This window comes from Miscanthus floridulus, chromosome 9 (assembly GCF_019320115.1).
Source record: "Miscanthus floridulus cultivar M001 chromosome 9, ASM1932011v1, whole genome shotgun sequence".
Lineage (NCBI taxonomy): Eukaryota > Viridiplantae > Streptophyta > Magnoliopsida > Poales > Poaceae > Miscanthus > Miscanthus floridulus.
In genome coordinates, this window is record NC_089588.1 from 10,861,610 (window position 1) to 10,883,959 (window position 22,350).

The window sequence follows — 22,350 nt, forward strand, 5'->3', positions numbered from 1 at the left end:
GAACTAACCAAAGACAATGCAGGAATAGATGGTCTAGCAGACATAGGTAGCAACCAATGCTCCCCTTCTTGGAAGTGAACATATTTCTTTGAGGAACATGAGAAAATATTTGTATTATTATGGCTGCCCTCTAAACGATCATAATCTTGTACAACAAAAGGAAAATTCATATTACTACGAATGTATACTCGATGTATCATATATTGTCCCTTGTTGTTATATTTGCTAATAACATGATATGTGTGTTTAGAAAACCAAGGCAAATCAGCATATTTAAAAAGGCTCTCCTCCAAACAATCTAGGTTACATAAAACAACAAATTCAATGTAACCCAAAGTATGTAAAGAAGACAACAGTTTGAGCTCATCAGTTTTAGTAGCAATATGAATAACATGTTTATTTTTACCACAAGTGGTTGGTTCCAAAACATGTAAAATTGAAGTATCGTCAACCAATTCATCTTTATCACAAGGAACATCAAGCAAATTATCATGTGACAAAGATAAATCAAGAGAGGGTTTCACTAACAATTGCTCTATGATAGCATGGTTTGTGGAAGAATTTAGCACATTAAAACAATTCTCACCTTCCGTGAGTGTAGCACCATGGGCATTACCTATGTTCTCAGTAGGAGTAATAGGTGCATTGTGAAGTGATGGTTCTGAATTTGCATATGAGGTTATGAGCTCCTCACTTTCTTCCATGTCATCCTCTCGCTTATGTACATTATCCTGCAGAAGGTTAGTCATAGCAAGAGGAATAACAACAGACTCTTCATCTAAATGGTGCACTCAGCATATGAAGTCAAAACAGGAGGTGGATTAACAAAGGTTTCGCGCATAAGGAGTTTCATATCATTCTAAGTTTGAGGTTTATCAGAAGGATCTAAAGACTCCCACCAAGATAAAGCAGAATGTCGTAAAACACTAGCTGCATTTATTACCTTCCTCCTTGGACACATAAAGCGAGTAGCAAATATGTTATCTATGGCAATTTCCCACTCCATATACTCATCAGCACCTATACCATCATAAGTCGGTGGATACGAGCAGCCTGTCATTTTTAGAAGACAACAAAAGACAACACAAAAAAATTATCCCTATCAACTACTTAGGTTGTGGATAAGGAAAAACAAGGCACTCAACTCTCAAGCGTCTTACCATGGTCTTACAAGTGTTCTTACCAAAGCAACATGCGGTGCAATCGTTCGGTGACTGTAATACCGTTATAGCTTGAGTGTAACAGTTGCAAGGCGAACCTGTACTTGATTAGAAGAAAGTGGAGCTTGGACTGGCACAATATAGTAGCAAGGAATAGCAATAATTTAATTCAGAAATTGCAAGATTGAAAAGTAGTCCCAAGCTAGTCTATGTCGCTGGCCTAAACTCATCCTGAACCTAGTTTAAGCAAGCAATACAATACAACTCAGCACAAGGACTTAAAAGGATGCAAGCACTTCTGAACTTTTTTTTTCACTTTCTTTTTCTTTCCTTCTTTATTTTTCTCTCTTTTTTTAGGTGTGGCTTTTTTTCCTTCTTTTGGTTTTTGCACCTCTTTGCCTTTTTCTTTGTTTTATGTTTTTTTTTATCTCACAAAAGTGCCGCACATAAGAGATTAGACTTTAGATATTTCTACCGTAGAAGAAAAATACTTAACCGAGGAAGCCATAGAAGGAATTGCTAGACAAAACAAACTCAATCATGCAACCCACTCCGTGACTATTTCAGATCCAAAGAAAAACTGGAGATCAATCTGATGCAAGCCACACTAGGAAAGAAGACTTGACACTATACCAAGAACAAGATCAGAACACAACGAACACTAAGACACGGTGAGGGACGACAGTTCAATAAAGCAAACTGAAATTAAAAAGAATTGCAAAGGCACAACGGGGCTATAGGACTAGAGATATGTGATAGTGTATATTTTTTGGCTTTTTGTGTACTATAGGTTAAACAAAAACAGTAGCAATCTAAAGGGGAAAACAAAGTTATACCTAACGGACAACAAGGTCTCTGATACCACTTGATGTAGACTAGGCCCGATCTTTCGAAAGGTATGATAGAGTCGATTGATGGAGACTCGACGTTCACGATCTAGGCTTCGAACCAAGATTAATTTGGATCCCCACAACCGTTACACCACTGCTCCGTTGGTTATCAACCACGCGAACACGATTGACCTCGCCGAGAAGGCTTTCCTGCAAGCGAATCGAGAACACAAGCAAGAACGGGATGAACGCAATCTGAAATTATAAATAAATATGAGGTTTATGATAACGAGAAGTAGTTCAAGTCTTTATTCGAAGGGACTAGTCGCCATAGGTGAACAAGATCAAGAACTGGGGCCCTGGTTCACAGCAAGCGGCCTTGGCGGCGACAGTTGCAGCAAAACAATGTCTGTTTCATGAGGAAATGAAGAACAAAACAAAACATAAACCCTAAGAAGAGTGACGGCTGTTATTTATAGAGTCTTGGGCGTCACCCCCCTGGACGTGCTCCCTAATGGGCCCAAATATGATACACGGTCCAACGGACCAAAAGACGGTGTCGCGGCATCCTGGCAGATTCTGGATGCTGACTTGTTTCGATGATTCCCGTTGGTTCCAAAGAGCTTTTGATGTAAAACCACTTGGATTGGCTTCCTTATTAAATTAGCTTTCCATCCATATGTGGATCGTCGAAAACGGAGTCCGGATGCGTCCTGGGTGACCAGTTTAAGGCAGACTAGTCCTGGAGGCCGAGACAGACTCGAACTTGAGTTGCTTTGGCCCTCCACCTCGGGGACTCGAACCAAATTAGCCTTAGACCTCCTTTTTGACTTGGACACCCTTGATGGCCTCTTACCCCTCCATATCATACGCCAAACATGGTCATATGTATGGGTGTCATGTCCTCGTCACGTTGGACAGCTTGATGATCCAATGCTCGCAGATCAGCCTGACTCGTGCGCCCTTCATAGCTGGGTAGTAGGCCAAGCCACTGGGAAAATCACTTTGCGCATCACTTTTGGTGACCGCATAAACCACCGGACATAAAGATGGGCTAAAAATTGATGTGGGCTGCTAAAATATTGCGCGGGCCGAGCCACTATTGGGTGCAAATGCAAATGGAGCACGCAAAAAATAGGAAAAGAGGCAGCGGTAGCCTGATGGATGAGTCGGAGTCTGAGGCATATTTCGTGAAGATTTTTTAGTTCACTCCCACGAAAATAGGTTCTTTTCAAGTTGTTTTATTAAACACCTACATGAAAATTAACAAATTTTATGAAGGCTTATTTATGGAATAATGTCCCAGAAATATATTCATTTATTTCATGGCAGAGAGGAATAGAAAAAATCAATATTTATTTCTAGTGGTGGATTTTCAATTCATGGAAATCTCTGTTATCTAGCTAGAGAGGCCGCCTTGCCATGCTGTTATTAGAAGGATCCACTAGATTTCTTTTAGATAGACCAGATAATAAACACCCATGTCTCCTTGGCATGCCAACGACCGACGCCATCTAGCGTAATTAACATTCCAACTCTCTGAGTTGAAGTTGGTTCCATGCGGATCATTATTAAGTATGTAAGCGTTAGAGCAGTGTGTGGGGCATGCCGGCCGACGACGAGCTAGGGCAGGCCTGCAGGCATGCACAACACAAGATGTGGTGGCAGATCGAGGGGAGAAGGCGGGAGGGGAAAACATCACCACAAACCTAACCAGCCTGTCTTTGAGTTGATATTCGTTTTGTGGCAGAGTCGTACCTTGCAAGTTACTTGGTGGCATGTATGGCCGATTGTTTTCCTAGAGGAACCTTCCAAAGATTCTCATGACTTCCGTCAATCATTTGTCTATAATTCTCTCTAATCAGTAGCTCGATGGCTCCCGGTAAACATTTGAATCCGCCACTAAACTTGTACCAATAGTTAGTGGCATTCCTGAAGCCAATAAGATATAGATCATCAATGGTTATTGCCGGTGTCACCTTGTCATCTGGTGCTACCCCGGCAATGTGGATGCTCCCGGTAAACATTTGAATCCGCCACTAAACTTGTACCAATAGTTAGTGGCATTCCTGAAGCCAATAAGATATAGATCATCAATGGTTATGGCTAGTGTCACCTTGTCATCTAGTGCTACCCCGTCAACATGGATGTAGATCCACCCAGGCGTCTCGCCATGGAAATCGCGACGTTGTTGCCGATAATCAATTGTTTTCCTCCAGTAGCTCTTTTAGGTTGCTGTACACATGATTGTAAGTTTGAGTCTTAAGGTCAAAATAGATATGGTGGATAGGTGGAGCTGCTTGAGGGAAGGGCTGCAAAAGTAGGCCAGTAAAAATATGAAAACCTTGTGCTGCGGCCTGGTCAATTTAGTTGGGATTGGCGGATCCAGGAGTAGGTGTGGGACGTGTGCTCGGTCGGCGATGAGGACAGGCAGGCATGCATGCACAACAGGTTGCCTTGAGTAATTCCTTTGCCCTTATGAGATACTAGGTTCGTGCCCGTGCGTTGTTACGGGACAGCTAAACTTTTATACTAAAAACACATGGATCGCACGATAAGATAACAATACTGTGAAATTAAATATCGTCGTTAAAGTGACATTTAATTCAAAAAGCAAAGTTCGTAAAATTAACACAGTCACACAGAGAGTGCGGCGTCGCAGGCTCACCAACTCTACTCTATAGACCTTTCCTTTTAGCATCTAAGCACAAAGTTATTTATATGACACTATTTGACGATTGCCTTAGGTGAATATTAAATACAATATATTATTATTCAGTAGATTATGAGGAACACAATTCAACAAAATCTATGTATGGTATGGTGTTGCAAACTTATTCGAGTACATCTGTTAAAGTAAACAATTATTACAGTTTGTGTAAAGAATGAACATAACCACTTTCTAGACAAGGACAACCTTTTCCTTGCCAAGCTTCTTAGCCTTAGCCAGCTCCTGACTTTTCAAGTTTCTCGCCTCAACCATTTTCCCACTTTTTGTGTTCCCCTAATGTTTTTCATTGGCATTTTTAGGAAGTGCCAATGCATCTTTTATTGACTTGAAACCAGCGGCGGATTCAGGAAAATTTTTAGGGGGGGCTGAACAAAAGTGCGACAGCAACATACCTCCGACTGCTTCTCGATCTTAAGTCTCAGCCCCAACTACACGATAGAACTTTGTCTAAAATTCATGGGGGCTCCACTGCTCCGGTATCGGTAGGGGGGCTCGAGCCCCCCCCCCCCCCCCCCCCCCCCCCCCCCCACCGTTGAATCCGCCCCTGCTTGAAACCAAAGAATGCCAGTAGAGCAACTCCATAAATTCACAAGAGATACAAAATAAATGCTCAAACATCTGTTGAAAAACTACATATTGTTCCATCAAAAAAAAAATAAGACAAATCGTAGTTGATAGCAGACTATTTGGATGTAAGCATGAAAGGGGGCATATATAAATAGTAAATTATAATATATAGCAATGACCTGAGTAGTGCATCCCTAAGCATAAGCACACCAAAATGAACCTGAACAATCTAGAGTAACCAACACTATTGTGGTACGGATGCAAATGATTAATTTTGTAATTACACTACAGTAAACATACAAACAAAACAGAGTGTTCTGTAGTGAGAGAATCATAATAAAGCAAAATTTAGTTTATTGCCACTTTCTTTGGATAAAACCTATGTTGCCAAAATTTGAATTATGAACTGATCATCTTAAATGTGCTAGATAGTTTGAAAAATATATACATGTAAGAATTATTGTGCGCTTGCATATGACATCTACAGAGAATCAGCCTGTTCGCTTGGTGGTTTCAGCCAGCCCAAACCAGCCAGCCAACAGTGTTTTCCTCTCACAACAAACCAGCACCAGCCAGCCTAAACCAGTCCAGAATCCAACCAGCGAACAGGCCGAATAAATATGGATGATTGGACATTACCTGAATGTTAGCTGCTGGAGAGAGAAGTGGTCCTTTGATTGCATGTTGCAGGCGGCGTAAGAGGCGAACCTTGCACCAATTGGGGAGCAGCATGGCAGCATCGCCAATCCTCTCCGGCGACGCGTACTCCCTCCCTGACCTCGACCTTTGCACGCACCAGTATTGTGTCCCAGGGAGCACGCGCTGGTGAGGAAATTCAGGTTGCTGCACTATCGACCCAAAATCGAGCGTTTGAAGGAGAAGACACGAATGGATAGAAGGAAAAAATTAGGAAGTGAAGAGTTCCTGATAACCAAATTAAACATACCTAAGTTACAACAGTTAACAAGCAATTTGATAATCTGTTGGGAAAGTGTATATCCATCACCAAAGGCCATGGACACTTTTGAAATCCATAGACATAGTATTTATCATCATATAATTGACATAATCCCTTTGGTTGTAGTTTTCTCCACCATTGTCATAATCATCATGCATCCTCGTCTTCATAGCTGCAGTCTATAATGTTACCCTATAAACAATAATATAGCTTTAGTTAGAAATATAAAAAAAGTTGCCACTAAAAAAAGAACTAATATGACCTCATTTTTTATTGCTTATTATTAGTTTTGAAAAGAAATAATGTATCCCAAAATTTGAAAAGCAATAGCAGGATACAAAGTTTTCTATGGTATTTGTGTTAGCTCCCCAGTTAAATGATTGGTATCTAGTGAGTAGATTGAGAGATGTGCATCTAGAAGCTGGCTGTGATCTATGCGAGTTAGATTCACCATGTAAATCAGCCATAAGATGATTCCCAAGGTAGTGATAAACTTTGCAAGTAGCACAGCATACATTTTCACACCTGATGGAGATGATGAAATAAAGCTAGATAGCAGCAGCAGTAGTATAGAAAAAAACCATTCAATAATCATCAATCATGTTCTAAGACATCCTTAAGAGACCATGGAAATAAAAGCCTGCACCTCTACTACTTTCAGACTACTGCACACACATGAAACAAATTGAACTCACATGAATATTCAGACTTTATTATCTAAAAAATGAATATTTAGACCGCAGACCACATGAATTTTCAGAAATTATAGATACAAAATAAAAACTATCTGAATAATTTGTCAGTGATCTGCAATCTGCAAGTAATAAAAGAATAACAACATAACCTAAGATTAGAATCTTTTACCCATCAGATTAGCTAATTACATATCCATCTTGATACAGGAACTACTGTACGTAGAGAGAGAGAGGGTGGGGACGGAGAGATACATAGATATAGGAAGGAGATGGATTACTCGAGTTGATTTATTAAGAACACAAAAAACCATGGGCTCACCTTGGGGTCGTGGGAGTGGGACTACTGGACAATCAGAGGAGAAATAAAGACGCTGCAGACACCACACACCAGGATCGGAGACGGAGATGAGCCGAGGACAAGACACCGTAGTGGATCTGCGTGTCGGGCAGCCAAGCCCCACCATCGCCACCAAGGAGCCTGGGTCGCTGGGATGCGTCACTGGGCGCCATGTGATGCGCCGTCAGTCGCCGGCTACGGGCAGATGCACCGCCCGGTGTCGATGCTGTTGTCGGTGCTGGTTGTCAGGTGCTGCCCGGGCTGAGAGGTGATGGTGCATACATGGTCGCGGATGGCGGTGAGGTCTCACGGACGGCGTAGTCTCACGGCCATTGTGCGCTGGAAACTTGTTTTAGTCGCGGAGGCCGATCGCTCGATGGTGATGGTGTGTGATTGCCTCGCCGGTGATTGCGATCCCACCTTCCTTATCTTTGCACGGAACCGCGGAGGCGCAAGGAAGGGAACGACGACCCACGATCCCACCTTCTTTCTCGGCGTACGACGCCTTCCTATCTGAGCCGCGGTATCGCAAGGGAGGGAAGGGCGACCCCAAAAAAATATCACACCAAAAAATTGTCTTACTTTTATTCTTTTTAGTGGTAGGATATATATACCGCCGCCTGCACAACAGGATGCATATATGCCGATCGACACACCATATGCATGTAAATTTGGGAACGAATACACGGCTACAAGCAATGATCCTATCACACACGTGGATTCACATGCATATACGCATCATGTACATGGATTCATGCACGTGCATTATGCTAATCAAATCATGTCAGTTCCAAAATTGCAAAAATAAAAGATCTACTACATCTAATAGATCACGCATGCATTAGTTACATCTAGAAATTATTTATATTTTTTTTTTCTTATTTATCCTATTTTACAAAATTAAAATTAAATAAATACATATTTCATGTATTACCTCCTAGAAAGTAATGTTTCTAACGATATGATCTAATTAAATGAACGGCTCACAATCATTTGGGTGCCTAACTACTAACTAGTTGTATCTTCTCTAGTAACATAGCTTAGTGATGTTTAGTAGTTGCTCACCTTAGGCTTGCAAAACTCTAGCTAGAGGTAGTTTTATTGGGGACTAATAATTTGTTTCTAATCTTTTGGCCTAGTGTTGTGGTTTCACCCTCCACTAGCCATTCAAGATCCTTTCATGAGTGGATTATACGGTGAACCCCTATACGTTGGCCACTTGACACACAATCAAATTAAGGGCACTTGGCTGCTCATTCAATGACGATGGTTCCCTCGATTGTGTGTTGAGTGGCCAAGTTACTAGACTTCACCGTATGATACGGTGTGTCTGTGTGCATCGTGCGTATCATCTGGTGACAGTGTGCTTGACTACAACAGCAACTCCATTCACTACAAAAGAAGTAAGGACCTTCGAATATTCTACCTCGATAAAAGCATTGTTATTTAGTCCAAAAAAATAAAGTTATCCATATTTTTTTGTATATCACATCAGCTAGAAGGACAATGAACAACATACAACATATTTCTTCATAAAAAATTACAAATGGAAATAACACAAGCCGCAGCCCCCAAAAGTCTCAAGTAGCAGGTCTAGAAATAAGAAACACTAAACCAACATCTAAAAAGAAGCGGAGATGAAAGTTTCTACTCCTAATTCTTATGACTATTCTCCTATTGACATCCTTCTTGATGCCGCAAAATTCGACTAATGCATCAGTATACACTCGCATACTCACAGGATGGATAGTCTTTCGCAGATTTCTTGCCTATTGATTCTGCTACGGAGAACACTACTTGCTAGATGCCAAAAGTATCTGAACATTATGAGCATTGCTAAATATCTATAAACTAATCTCTATTGACCTAGAATTGCCCTGACAGCAATATGTTTTATTCGAAAGAGGGAGGGAAAGTGAGATTAACAATTGCCTAGAGTATTTGCGGCTGGCTCCTTCAACATCGGTATGGCGCGTTTCTCCAATCTTGGCATCATAGGCTTATCCAAGCTCGGTACAGCGAGGTCGTCGAGGTCAATGAAGTGGCACCAAAGCTTGGAGGGTGTGGAGTTAGGTCTTGGCGAAGGAGAAGATTGGAAGATGTGGAGACAAGTCTTGCATTGGTGGAGGAGATGTGAGTCAGGGCCCTGGGCGGTGTTTGGATTTAGGAGAGATTGAGACTGTGTGCGAGGGTAGGCGATCGCAGGGGCAACTTTTGGATTTGGGGAGGTGATTGTAGACAGAAGTGCGAGGGCGGGTGAAGCAAGGGGCGACGACACTCCCTAGCTAAGGGAAGGTGACAACACGTGCAATGGCGGGTGGCGTGGCATGTATGAGGGAGGGTGATGGTGTGTGCTTACATGTGAGGGGAGTGGGACTCAAGGGGCAGTGTTGGTGGGAGGGTTGGGCCTAGGAATGAGTTAAGGTTTGCTTATGTTACTAGGTGTGGAGCTATCTGACCTGTGGGGGTCTAATAGTGCAGGTGGGATAAAAATTAATGAAGGCTGCTAAAAATCGCATGGGCCAAACCACAACTTTGCGCAAGCACGAACAAAGCACGCAAAAGGAATAGGAAAAGAGCCTGCATGCTAGATGAGTCAGAGACATTTTGTGAAGGTTTTAAGCTCCCATGAAAATTATGAAAATAAGTTATTTTCATGGCGGTTTAGTGAACACCTACACACAAATTAACAAATTTCATAAAGGTTTATGGGTTATCATCCCGAAAATATATTTTAATGGGGTTTTTTTGAACCATCCTCACAAAATATTTGTTTCTAGTGATATGTTTTCAACTCTTATCATGGAAAATCTTGGTTATCTAGCTAGATGGCCTTCGATCCTTGCCATACCCTTACTCCTGTCTCCCTGCTCGCAGCAGCAACAAGCACTTTACCCTTGTTTGGATGTCGTCGGATTCACCTTAATCCATATATGATGTGGTGGATTAGGGTGAAATTTAGTTAAAGTTCCACTTCAATCCACCGCAACACATATGGATTGATATAAATCCAACTACATCCAAACAAGACCTTTGTTGGTTCTGATCCATAAAGATCGGATCACTCTCGAGTATGTAAGCATTATCGTGCATAGTACTACATGTTTTAAGCAAAAGGTTAACCAACATAACTAACATCTGGTGTATATAAACTAACCGAGAGGGAAAGCAGAGATAGATCATAGATTGTTCAAAAAAAAAGAGAGATAGATCATAGATGGAGGCGTAGGACACGTGTGGGCCAGCCGGCGACAAGAGGATGCTTGCACAAGCGGTGGCCGAGGATGCATTGCATGGTGCATCTGTGCCGCTGCACGGTGGTTTGGTTCGTGAGTTGGCTATAAATGGCATGCCTTATTAAAAGGATCCATATATGGTCTGTTCGCTTGTCTTAAAAATGATTTGTTCGGCTTCTTTTTTCAGTCGGAACAGTGTTTTTCTCTCACAACAATTCAGTCGGAACAGTGTTTTTCAGCCAGTTTCAGCTAAGTTTCAGACCAGTGAACGGGATATATAAGTGTTAAATGCGCCATAGGTCCATTAACTTTTGGTGGTGTGTCATCTAGCTTCATCAACTTTCAAACTGTATTTTTGGGTCCATTAACTGGTGGCGTGTTATCTAGGTCCATCAACTTTCAAACTATATTTTTAGGTCCATTAACTTTTGGTGGTGTGTCATCCAGGTCCATCAACTTTCAAATTACATTTTTGGGTCTCTAAACTTTTTAACTGGTTCATCGTAGGTCCATACCCATTCGTTTAGCGAATAGATCTGACATGGCACGCCAAATAAGCAGCCACCGTGGAGTAGGTGATGAGTCCATAGCTCCTCAAGATGTTCAGAGAGATTTATCTAGCAATAATTCAAATGTAGCAGCTAGTAATTCGTTAATATCCTCTAGTCTTAAATTTGGTACTATTATTTTTAAGGATAAATATATTGTGGATATGAAAAAATTTACAACCGCTGGACTGTCATCAAAGATATTTTATAGAGGTGCCTTGTTATTGCGTGGAAAGGAGGAGAAAATGAAGCCAACAAAATACATCAGTACTAATTCTAAAGAGGTGGAGATCATCAATGGAATTTTCCCAACGTGATTAGCATCCTTACCGTAGTATTTTATTATTTTCATGCATTATTTTTCTATCCAGTTGTGATACACGATCTTTTATCTAGCAACTAGCTTTTAGTATCTGCGTGCACCTGTATACGTGAATCAAATTGATGGCTGTGTTTGGACGTGCCATGCATGTTAGGCAAATCAGGGACTCAGGGTGAATCGGTCCTGGTTGGGCAGGTGAAGTCCGAGTTTTGTTTGGGTCAAATGACCTACGTGCCTATACCTGTGGCCTTCAGCCTTGTACGGGTAGATTACACTGGATTTTATTGTGGAGTTTATTCCCCGTCGAGCCGCCACTCGAGAAATCCTAGATGGTGATCCCATCAGGTTCTTCGTATTGAAGATTATCTCTGGATGGTGATCTTGTCTTGTACTCCATGGTGGCTGCTTTTTTGGCGTGCCATATCAGATCTATTTGCTAAACGGAAGGGATATGGACCTACGGTGAACCAGTTAAAAAGTTTAGGGACAAAAAATGCAATTTAAAAGTTGATGGACCTGGATGACACATCATCAAAAGTTAATAGACCAAAAAATACAGTTTGAAAGTTGATGGACCTGGATGACACACCACCAAAAGTTAATGGAATAAAAAATACAGTTTAAAAGTTGATGGACCTAGATAATACACCACCTAAAGTTAATGGACTTACGGTGCATTTAACTCTATAAATAATAAAGACATAAATAAATTAATTATTATTTAGGGGCGGGTCCAATACGTACGAGGAAACGCATGCAGATCGATCTCGATCGAGAGTTGGCCGGCGACACACACGTACAAAGAGATCGAGTACAGTAGTTGCCAACGACGTTTGCGCCTAACCCCGGCCCTAATCCATCCGCCGCCGGTAGGCTCCGATCCGGCCGATGATCATATCCTCCGGCCGATCCGATCGAAAGATGCATGGAGATCGACATGGAGTTGGAGCAACTACCTGACGACATGCTCGCCAACATCCTGGGCCGCCTCCCGCCCAGCATCCTAGTGGTGTCACGCTGCGTCCCATCATCGACGCCCGACGCCTGCTGCGCGCCAACATCCTCCCTTTCCGTGTCGAAGCTTTCTTCTGCAACAGCTACATCCTATTTGAGAACTCAGTCCTCTTTGCACGCCCCTCTGGCGGCACGCCGAATCCCTGGCGGTCACCTCGACTTCTTCGACGACGATGACGCCTCTCCGGTAGCCAAAGATCACTGCAATGGTCTCCTCTTGCATTACCAGATGGTGGTTAACCCTGCCACACGACAATGGGCCACCTGGCCTTCCTCACCGCAACACCTGGATGGCTTGTCTATGTCGTATAACCTATGTGTTTCCCTTGTGTATGATCCCATGATGTCGTCTAATCACTATGAGGTGTTTCTTATCCCCCTACTGCCACCTGGTTGCAATTGCAATGATGATGACAGAAGCATTCTTCAGCAAGAATGGCCGCCATCGCCATACACTGCATACGTCTTCTCCTCCTCCACCAAGGAGTGCAGGTGGGAGGAGAGATCCTTTGTCCGCTAAGGAGGGGAGGCTGCCGAGACCATTGCCGATATGACGCATATCGAATCTAGGAGCGAACGCAAAGGTGTCTATTTCCGGAGATCACTTTATGTGCATTGTCTAAATGATTCCGTCATGAGGTATGTTATGTTATGGCCTGCATGTATGCATGATTAGCTTCAATTAATTCAGTGACGGTGATCTATCTCATCTTTAATTAATTAATTAATTAATTAATTAATTAATTAATTTTCAGACTATCCTTGTCCGACGACAAGTACCAATTAAATGATTAAGCCACCACCAGCATCAGCAAGGAGCAAAACTAAAACCAGTGATCGCTATGTTTCCTCTTACTTAGGAAAATCAGAGAAAGTGGTTTACTTTGCATTAATTGATTTGGATGGCCCCCAATTTCGAGTTTGGTTGCTTAGTGAATTTTCTGCTGGTCAGACAGAGTGGGTGCTCAAGTGTAACGTCAGCCTTGAAGCAGTGGTGAATTTTGACGTTGATAATGAAAAATATGACGGACCATGGATCATTAACTATAAGAAGAATTCCAATAAGGACAAGGAAACACAGCCTAGTGCACAAGTGGAGGAGGAGGAAGGGGAGGGGGAGTTTGCTGAATGGGATTTTGACAATGGTTGTATCATCCCTCAAACCAAGGCCAAAGACAACTGGCTCCATCTAATACATTTCCTCGGATTTCATCCTTACAAAGAGATTGCCTTCCTTTTCATATCACAATCAAGGACAATAGCTTATCATTTGAACAGCTCAAAGGTTCAAGATTTAGGCACCATAAATATACCTGAAATGGAAAATGCATTTCCTATACACACCATGCTGGATGGGGGAATTATCTGAAAAGAATAAAGCATAGCCTATACTACTCTTGTATCAAAGGCAGGTTGAGTTTGCACGCATTGGCCTGGTTCGCTTGGAGGAATTTGAAGGAATCTGAAGGAATTTGTGAGAGAAAACATCCGTAAACCGTGTTTTTCAGCCGTGCACGGTACTTTTTTAGTACTAGCTGAACGCAGCCATTATTGTTTATTTGGAGCATACTATATATAAATAATCTTCGTACGTTGTTGTTAGCTTTTTAGCCCATAAATAAATATATATATATATATATATATATATAATATTTCCCATCATGTTTTTTTTTGGGGTGATAAACATGGGCAATGTATGGTCTGTTCGTTTGGCTGTGGCTTGTCGTAAACGATCGTAAATTTTCAACCGGAACAGTATTTTTCTCTCACATAAACCAGCCAGCAGTACTTCTTCACGAACCGACAACGATACGAACCAGCCAACCGAACAGGCCGGTAGTGTGCTTCATTCAACAGATAAAAAGATAGTCACCAACGATAACTATATTTCTCTATGTTTGACACAGAGAATTTTTTTCATCCAAAAAACTCTAGAGAAACTTACAGTAAGATTCCCAGGCATCATAACATTGTAGTCAAGACACGAAAGCAGCACTGAGTACTACTGTAGGTGCAATAGTCAGAGCAAAAGACGGAAAACAAGATTTACAGTGACACGACACATTTCCTCCTAACGAGTGTGCCAAGAATGAGTACGCCATGCAATTGGTGATGATGGTAGCTAGATTAATTGTCGGGTTCATAAACCCGAGGTCCCTTATGAATCGGCCTTTCAACAAAGGCTCGGCCCAATAGATAATATTGTGAAACGGCGCGCAACTCCTGGGCCGGCCCAAATACCTAAACTAACAGGCCAGAAGGGCGATCCAATCACCGACAGTATTGTGGACGCCTACAATCATCTTGTACTCGACGGCGTGGGCAACAAGACTTAGCACACGTACACACTCTCTCTTGTAAGACCATCTCCTTCATCTATAAAAGGGGATGCGCTTTCTCTCAAAAAAGAAGATCAGTTCACTTAGATCAATCCAGTACACAACAGCAAAACCAATAGGCTCAAACCTCGAGCACACGCTCAAACACTTACCACATAGCGGAGCTCCCATCACTCTCGGCCCTTCAGACCAGAGTCCGGCCGGACCTCTTGTACCCCTATTTTTCTCCCTTTCGTTTGTAATCCCACAGCAAACTTCGAGCACCTGGGCTCAGGAATAAAGTCACCGACCGACTCAAACTGGACGTAGGGCACGTTGGCTGAACCAGTATAAACCCTGTGTCATTGAGTGCTAGGCCACCTTCGATCACAACGTACGGCAAAATTACAAATATTTACGTATTGGTCATTTTCTGCACCGACACCAATGCAATAAGACAAGGTGCTGTCTTTTCTTTAGCAATTAGATGAGTTGAAAGTTTTCCCCTCAGCAATATAATGCGGGAGCACATAATTATAATTTGAAAACAAAGTGCAAAAATGTGCAGAATTTCTCCTTTTGTCCCATTGTTACTGAACCAAAAGGATACATTTTCAATGAACTCGCAGCACATAGATCTAGCTATAAGCTGCTTTGACAATTCTATCAAAGGCCGACACTGCACCCTTTTCTACAACTCCAAGTCACTCTGACACTTGACATAGCCAACTGTAGAGTGAAAATGAGATTACTGGCGCCTCAATGAATGAATTGCAAGATGATGTGTCAAATGAGATTACAAGCAGGCATGGCATCCTAGAATTCGATTCAAGGTCGGATGGCTGTGCCTGCCTTGGGCCTAGGCCGGGCCATGGACAAGAGGCCTATATATAGATAGAAAGAGGAAGAAGGCCCAGCCTCACCGGCCCACGATCCTTCCTCGCTCGCTCGCTCGTCGTCGGTCTCTACTCTATTCGCGATTAACGATTCGATTTTCGCCGCCTAGGAAACCCCATCCCACCAGTCGGCGCCGCGGCCGCCGTGATGGGCTCCGCCTCCGCCTCCGCCTGCGGCTCCAAGGAGGGGCACGAGTGGGTGCTCAAACACGCATCCGCTCCGACCTCGCCATCCTCCGCGGTCCCCGCTTCATCAACGACCGCATCATCGCCTTCTACTTCGCGCACCTCTCCGCCGGCCTCCACAGCGACGACATCCTCCTGCTCCCGCCCTCCATCCCCTACCTCCTCTCCAACCTCCCCGACCCGGCCTCTGGCGCCGCCGTCGCCGCCCCCTCCGCCTCGTCCTGCTCCCCGTCAACGACAACCCCGACGCCTCCGTCGCCGAGGGCGGCTCCCACTGGACCCTCCTCGTCCTCGACAGCGCCACCAGCCCCTCCGCGCCCCGCTTCGTCCACCACGACAGCCTCCGCGGCGCGCCCAACCTCCCCATCGCCGCCCGCCTCGCCGACGCGCTCCGCCCCCTGCTGCAATGTGATTCGGGCACTGTTCCGCTCGTCCAGGGGCACACGCCGAGGCAGACCAACGGCTACGACTGCGGCGTCTACGTCATGGCCATCGCCAGGGCCATCTGCGCCTGGTGGAACCAGGACCACCGGGGACGGGGAGGGGATTGGCTCGAGGCGGTGAGCAGGGAGGTGGACGCCCGCAGCGTCAAGGCCATGAGGACCGACCTGCTGCAACTAATCAACACCCTCATCCAAGAGAAGGCCAAGCTCAATTCCATATCTGAGGGAGACACTGACCGAGGGTCATCAGATTGATAGGCAGTAGCTTAGTTTCTGGTACTTCCTGTTGATCTTAATCAAGGGTTCTCTTGCTATGTTGCCTTGTTTGTGAAGAAGAAGAACTGGTAGAGCATACACACTTTGTGTAAGTAGCGAAGTCTTAGGAAAATACATCTGTCCATGTGAGTAATTTTTTGGTAAAACCCAGTAGCAAATTGACTATTACTGATCATGATCAAAATGCTGCGATCTCACCATCCTTATGCTTGCAAGTTTGTTGAGTATGAATGGATTCGTGTTGAAGTTCTATGCCTTTGGAGTTTGGATATTAGGCTACTGCTGCTACATGTTTTTTTTTTTTGGTGTGTGTATATGGATTTTGGATGACAATTGACTAATTGAGAATTAGTTGATAAGAGCGAAATGGTTGGTTGAGCAGTTCAAGTGTTGTTTCCTGAAACTTTTATTCACTGGAATTTTAGAACTACGTTAAACATGCATATATGTTTCTTACTCAAATGTTTCACTGAATATGCATATTTTATTGTAAAACATGCAAGTTTCTAGTATACCATCCAAGAAACATCTGCTGTTCAACTAGGTAATCTCGAACCTGTTCTAGTTGACATCTATTATGTCCAATTGTAGTTTAAGCTTTCCTGTTATTTTCCTTATCTCGGCAGCTCTAGCACCACTGAGATATTGCCTTTCTGTTGGCATGGTTTATTATCAAATGTGTTGTAATATTTTACTATAGTGAACATTGCGGTACCTGAGTTCGCACAGACTGTAGATTTCTGTCTTTTTGATCTAATAGCCAGTTAGCCACATTTGAACTGCAAAGTGCTGCATGATGGTACATGATCCAAATCGGCGCTCTTTTTGTTGAACTGAAACAGACTTCCATTGCAGAAAGCAGATCTGTATATTCCCTGGTTTGTGTCCATCAAATCCACATACTTTCACAGTTTCACTAGCTTCGCCATGATGTTTCTGGCTGCATGACTAGTCCCAGCTAAGAGCAAGCGTGCTTCAAGCCATTGAAGTGGCGGATTGAGTGATAGAGAATGACAATTGTGGGAATACTGCTTTACTTGGTACCTGCAATGATCAAGCTACGCAACTGCGTCTTACCTTCAGGTTGGCCCTTTAAATGTGCTGACTCGGTCTGTTACTCAGAAGCCAAAGCTTGTCTCTGATACCCTGTCAAAATAAATAAATAAATAAATAAACAAAAGCTTGTTTCCAATGCTGCTACACACGTGCGCCTTCGTTTGTCTCATATACTGACCTCTAGAAACTTTATATGTTCTAAATATTCCAGAAGGATAGAGGTTGACATTTTGTTTCTGGAAAATCTTTTCGCTGCTGGAAACTGTGACATTTTGTTACATATATTTGTTAGCAAGCAATTTAGGACTAAACCTGAAAGATACACATCTTTCCTGATTGATGACAAGTGCGAATCTTTAGATTTTAATGCTTCTTCAATGCTTTTAATACAAAGAAGCATTTCCAGAATGTATTTTGTTGTCAATGTTTATGTTGTTTAAAGCCCCATCATGGATATCTCAAAATCTTAAGGTTACTGTGCTAGCCTGAATCATCTTTAGTACTAAGTTTAGCCATGTGTTTTGCAAGCTGCACATAGCATGGAACGTACACTTTCTGTTGCTTGCATTGCAGGTACGTTATTAACAGCACTTGTATGCGGATATTGGAGTGGGCGCAACTAAGTCACATGAAGAAAGTTTACCTGTCGTGTAACGTGGTAGTTGGTGACTGTTCCTGATATTTTGTTTGTGCATTGCAGAAATCAGTATCAATTAATGTTTCTCTGTTTCATTTGTAAACTAGGCCAAGGACTTCTGGAAGAATCAACTGATGGACTTTTCTAACAAAAGTGGAGCTGAAGGGAGCAGGAGTGCTGAAAGTGGTCCCATGCTTTTAGATGTTCTTGAAGGTTATCTGAAATATGAGGTTTCTCTCTCTCTTGATCATCATCATATAATAGAAGCTAGAATCATCTTTTTATTTCATTAAGTTTCCAATTATACAGAAAAAAAGGGAGAAAGCTTTTGGGGGTATTACCCAGTTTTTTATTCTCCCGTAAAACTGTATGGTCCTTTATGGATCCTCTTATACATTATGTGCAGTATCAAGGATGTGGTATTTGTAAGTGTGATAGAAAGATAGAACATTCAGAACACCAGAATTGATGAAAATTGATATGCTCCATTAATCCTTGATTTTGGTCAGTTGTCTTATGCCGCATGGGATTTATGTTTAAAAAATGCATTATCATTACCATCGCACCGAGATCTGTTTACTGTGATTTGTCAATCTTAGCGTATTGATGCAAGTTGCAAGGACCTATTGTCAAGGTCTCCTTTTGATGGTCTGTGGTGCTTGACTGCTTGGGGTGTCAGCTGCATTTGTGCTGCTTTCTGCCTATGAACTTTAGTTCACTCAGTACAAGAAATTTGATTTTTTTCCCCGAAAACCTGAAATTTGATTTTTTTTTTCAACTTGGGTTTTCACTGTCTGTTTATTAATAATTTTTTATTAACCTCCAAATATAGTCAATGTGCTCCAATGTAAGTTTTGGTTTTCCAGTGCATGCTTTGGTCATCTAAATATGTTTGTTGGCCATAATTTTTCTCAAACAAGGATAGGCAGCAGGAGGATGGGACCCATCACTAAATGCTGATCATAGGAAGGCAGATGGGTATATATCTACTCCCGTGTTTTGTGCCCATACCTAACTGTCGACATGGAATTTTCATCCCGTGCCGAGGGCACATGAGCAAGCCGGAAGGGTACGCTCGATGGAGGTGGAGATCCGCCTAGCTTCAGCGCAGAGATGGTCAATCCTGCGCACTCCTCCCGAGACGTGCCAGTCAATTTGACCCTACAATTGACAAGGAGAGAAAGTTTATCAGTAATTTAGGGCGGAACATGCCGATGTTGCCCGACAGTCTCGAATGTGCGGCTCTGAGAGCCGATATGAAAGGAGATCGACTAAATAGTCGATTCCAGCATATTCATAAGAATAAATCGGTTAAAGCTCATGGGGTTGTGTAAGAAGAATCGGTTATCGTTCAGGATGAATATCATTCTTTAGACAAATATTGGTCAATGACAATAAGATATTAACAGTAATTAGTTTATACTGAGCCAATGATTGCAAGTAACCGAACCCCTTTATAAAAGAAACAGTTCATCATCATTCAACCATTTAATAGAGATAGATCTAATGAACATATTAGATCTCATCTATCGCTATGATCAGTGGGGCATGAGGCAGAATCATGCAGGCTGTAGAAACAACAATAGACTCGACGACCCTAACTTATTACTAATATCAGTGGGGCATGAGGCAGAATCATGCAGGCCGTAATACAATAATAAGATCATGGGGCTAACACATCTTTCAATCTATCGCTACTTCAACGGTCTCGTGACGTGAACTGTTCGTGAAAGCACTCGATATCGGCTAAAACAGCCGATTCAGGCATAGCGCACAGTTAAGATCATGTCCTCTCAGAAACAGATCTACCAAATAACGATCCCCACTCCACGGTGCTAACAGTGGGGTGTGAGGCAGAATCACACAGGCCGTGATAACGGGCCATGAAACGGTTTTCGCTAGCCAATAGATCTACTCAAGATCAGACACGTCTTAACCGCACGCTATGCATGATTAGGATTGATATAAAACAACCGATAAAGTATAACTCATCGTTTAAAGTATAGATTGGATCAAATTTAGATTAACAAACGATGGGTTAAAAAGATATAAGGCCGATCTAGATCAATCCCAATCGGGCGAAGTGATATTGCTGTAATTAAATAAATAATGGAAGCAATAAGCAATATCGGCAACTTAATGAATCTATCCGAAGGAACGCCACCCTTAGATAGAGCCGATAACTTGACCTTAATCTAGTTCGAGCAGTGGAGGTCGACCGGATCGATGCAGCCTTACTTGAACTAGACAAGAGTCGATAACTAACTTATACCAGAGTCGCAGTGGAGGTCGACCGGATCGATGCAGCAGTACGAACAGAGGTATAAGCCATGACGGTACTTACAGACAGGCAGTGGAGGTCGACCGGATCGATGCAGCCGTACTTGCTGAAGAACTCGCCGAGATCTACTCTACTACTACTCCTAAGGGGTGGCCGAAGCCGAAAAAGTAAATAACTTGTATTGGATTGATTGTGTGTCTTTTACAATCGCCGGGGTTTGATATTTATACTCAGGACCTACGCATGACTCCTATCTAAGCACGACTCATCACAATCTTTAGCCCTAGAGAAAACATTCCTAATTTAAGATAACTTGGACTCTAATCTTTCCCTTTTTGTAGAGTCCAGCATGATTTGTCCCGGCGCCGATCGTAGCCTTTGTCGTTATCTGCTGGCGCTACCTGAAGAAAACCGATTCCAGTGTTGCATTCGAATCAGCTGGTTTCGATCTGCACGCGATTGATTTCTTGATGACATAATCTTGGGAGCTTTCGAGTCCCTGCGACTCTTCTTCCAAATTTTGGTGTAAACACTAACAGTCTTACATGCATGTGCACTACCTCCCTCCCTCTTTGTCCTCTGCTCAACTCCCTTGCATTCGTTCCACCAGTCTATGCAACTGCAGCAGAGTGGAGGACTAAGGTGACCACCTATGCGAACCCCCCTGTTTTTCCATTACTCTCTTTACTTGCTCAGTTCATCGCCTATGTGAATACCCTTCCTTGGATTACTATAATTTGGTTGATTTATTGTGGAACTTTGCAATTTTCACCACAATATAGTTCAGTTTGTATCTGAAATATTGGTCTGCTACTCTCTGTAAGTTCCATAATTCCCCTTTGCATTAGACATTAGCTGCTGCTTTGATTACAAATTCATAAATTGTCCCCTGTTTTCAGGTCAGGGAAGATGCAAACTCATGAGAAGGTTGCTGTTCTGAAGCCTGTGTCCTCCAGGCCTTTCTCCAGCTTAAGGTCCTTTCCAAAGGTTCTTCAAGACTTCAATGCCACCTGTTCCCCGACAATGACCATCCAGGAGGAGACAGATCTAATCAGGCCAAAAGCCACTCGGTTGGCATCGCTACCGGGTGATCTTCCAACACAGATAGCAGCAACCATAGTAAGTCTCCCACTGGTTTTGCTTTGGAAAGAAGCTTCATGTAGTTTGATAACGACAATTTTCTGCTAAGTGGAGCCTTCTAAATTCAAGTATTTGTCTGTCATATATTTGATTAACAACAATATGGTAAACTTAACTTTACAGGATGCTGGGTCAGATACAATATCTGAGGAGGAAGTATATGCAGAGCATTGTTGTGACCACTTAACAGCATGCCAAATTGCCAGGAGGAATGGTGTGGGCGGTCGTTTGTCTCTTGATGGGTACAACTGGAGGAAATATGGGCAAAAAAAAGTGAAAGGCAGCGAGTTCCCACGGAGCTACTACAAGTGTACTCACCCCAGCTGCCCTGCGAAGAGGAAGGTGGAGACAACAATAGATGGACAAATTGTTGAAATTGTGTACAGCGGTGAGCACAACCACCCTAAGCCCGGCAAGCCTTGTCCCCCCGGTAAGCCATTGTCATCGACAAGCACAGAGGTTGTGATGTGCGACATGCATGGTATTATTAACAATACGATGCAGGAGTAGAAACAAAAGACAGTAAGGTCATACTCTGATACTTTGTTCCAGCATCTGGTGGCAGTTGCATTTTCTTGGACGAATTTCGGAACAAGAGCGAGCTTGCTAATTGCTAGAAATGGTAGGTATGTTTATGTTGCTGGACATGAGTTGGGCACCTGGTGTGATAGAGTGGCAAATAGCAGACTAGCTGTTGCCAATATAATATCTGAATCAAT

The 22,350-nt window shown here is 42.8% G+C and overlaps 1 long non-coding RNA gene and 2 pseudogenes across 1 annotated transcript; 2 read left to right on the forward strand and 1 right to left on the reverse strand.

Moving 5' to 3' along the window:
- Positions 1 to 5,296: 5,296 nt before the first annotated feature.
- LOC136481339 (uncharacterized) lies at positions 5,297 to 7,755 on the reverse strand. The gene is made up of 3 exons (XR_010764673.1): positions 7,261 to 7,755; positions 6,235 to 6,438; positions 5,297 to 6,136 (listed from the first exon to the last, which is right to left on the reverse strand). It is a non-coding gene; the product is annotated as an uncharacterized lncRNA (long non-coding RNA).
- Positions 7,756 to 12,321: 4,566 nt separating this feature from the next.
- Positions 12,322 to 13,767, forward strand: LOC136479216 (uncharacterized; annotated as a pseudogene).
- A 1,993-nt stretch (positions 13,768 to 15,760) lies between these two features.
- On the forward strand, positions 15,761 to 22,170 carry LOC136479217 (uncharacterized; annotated as a pseudogene).
- The last annotated feature ends 180 nt before the right edge of the window (positions 22,171 to 22,350 follow it).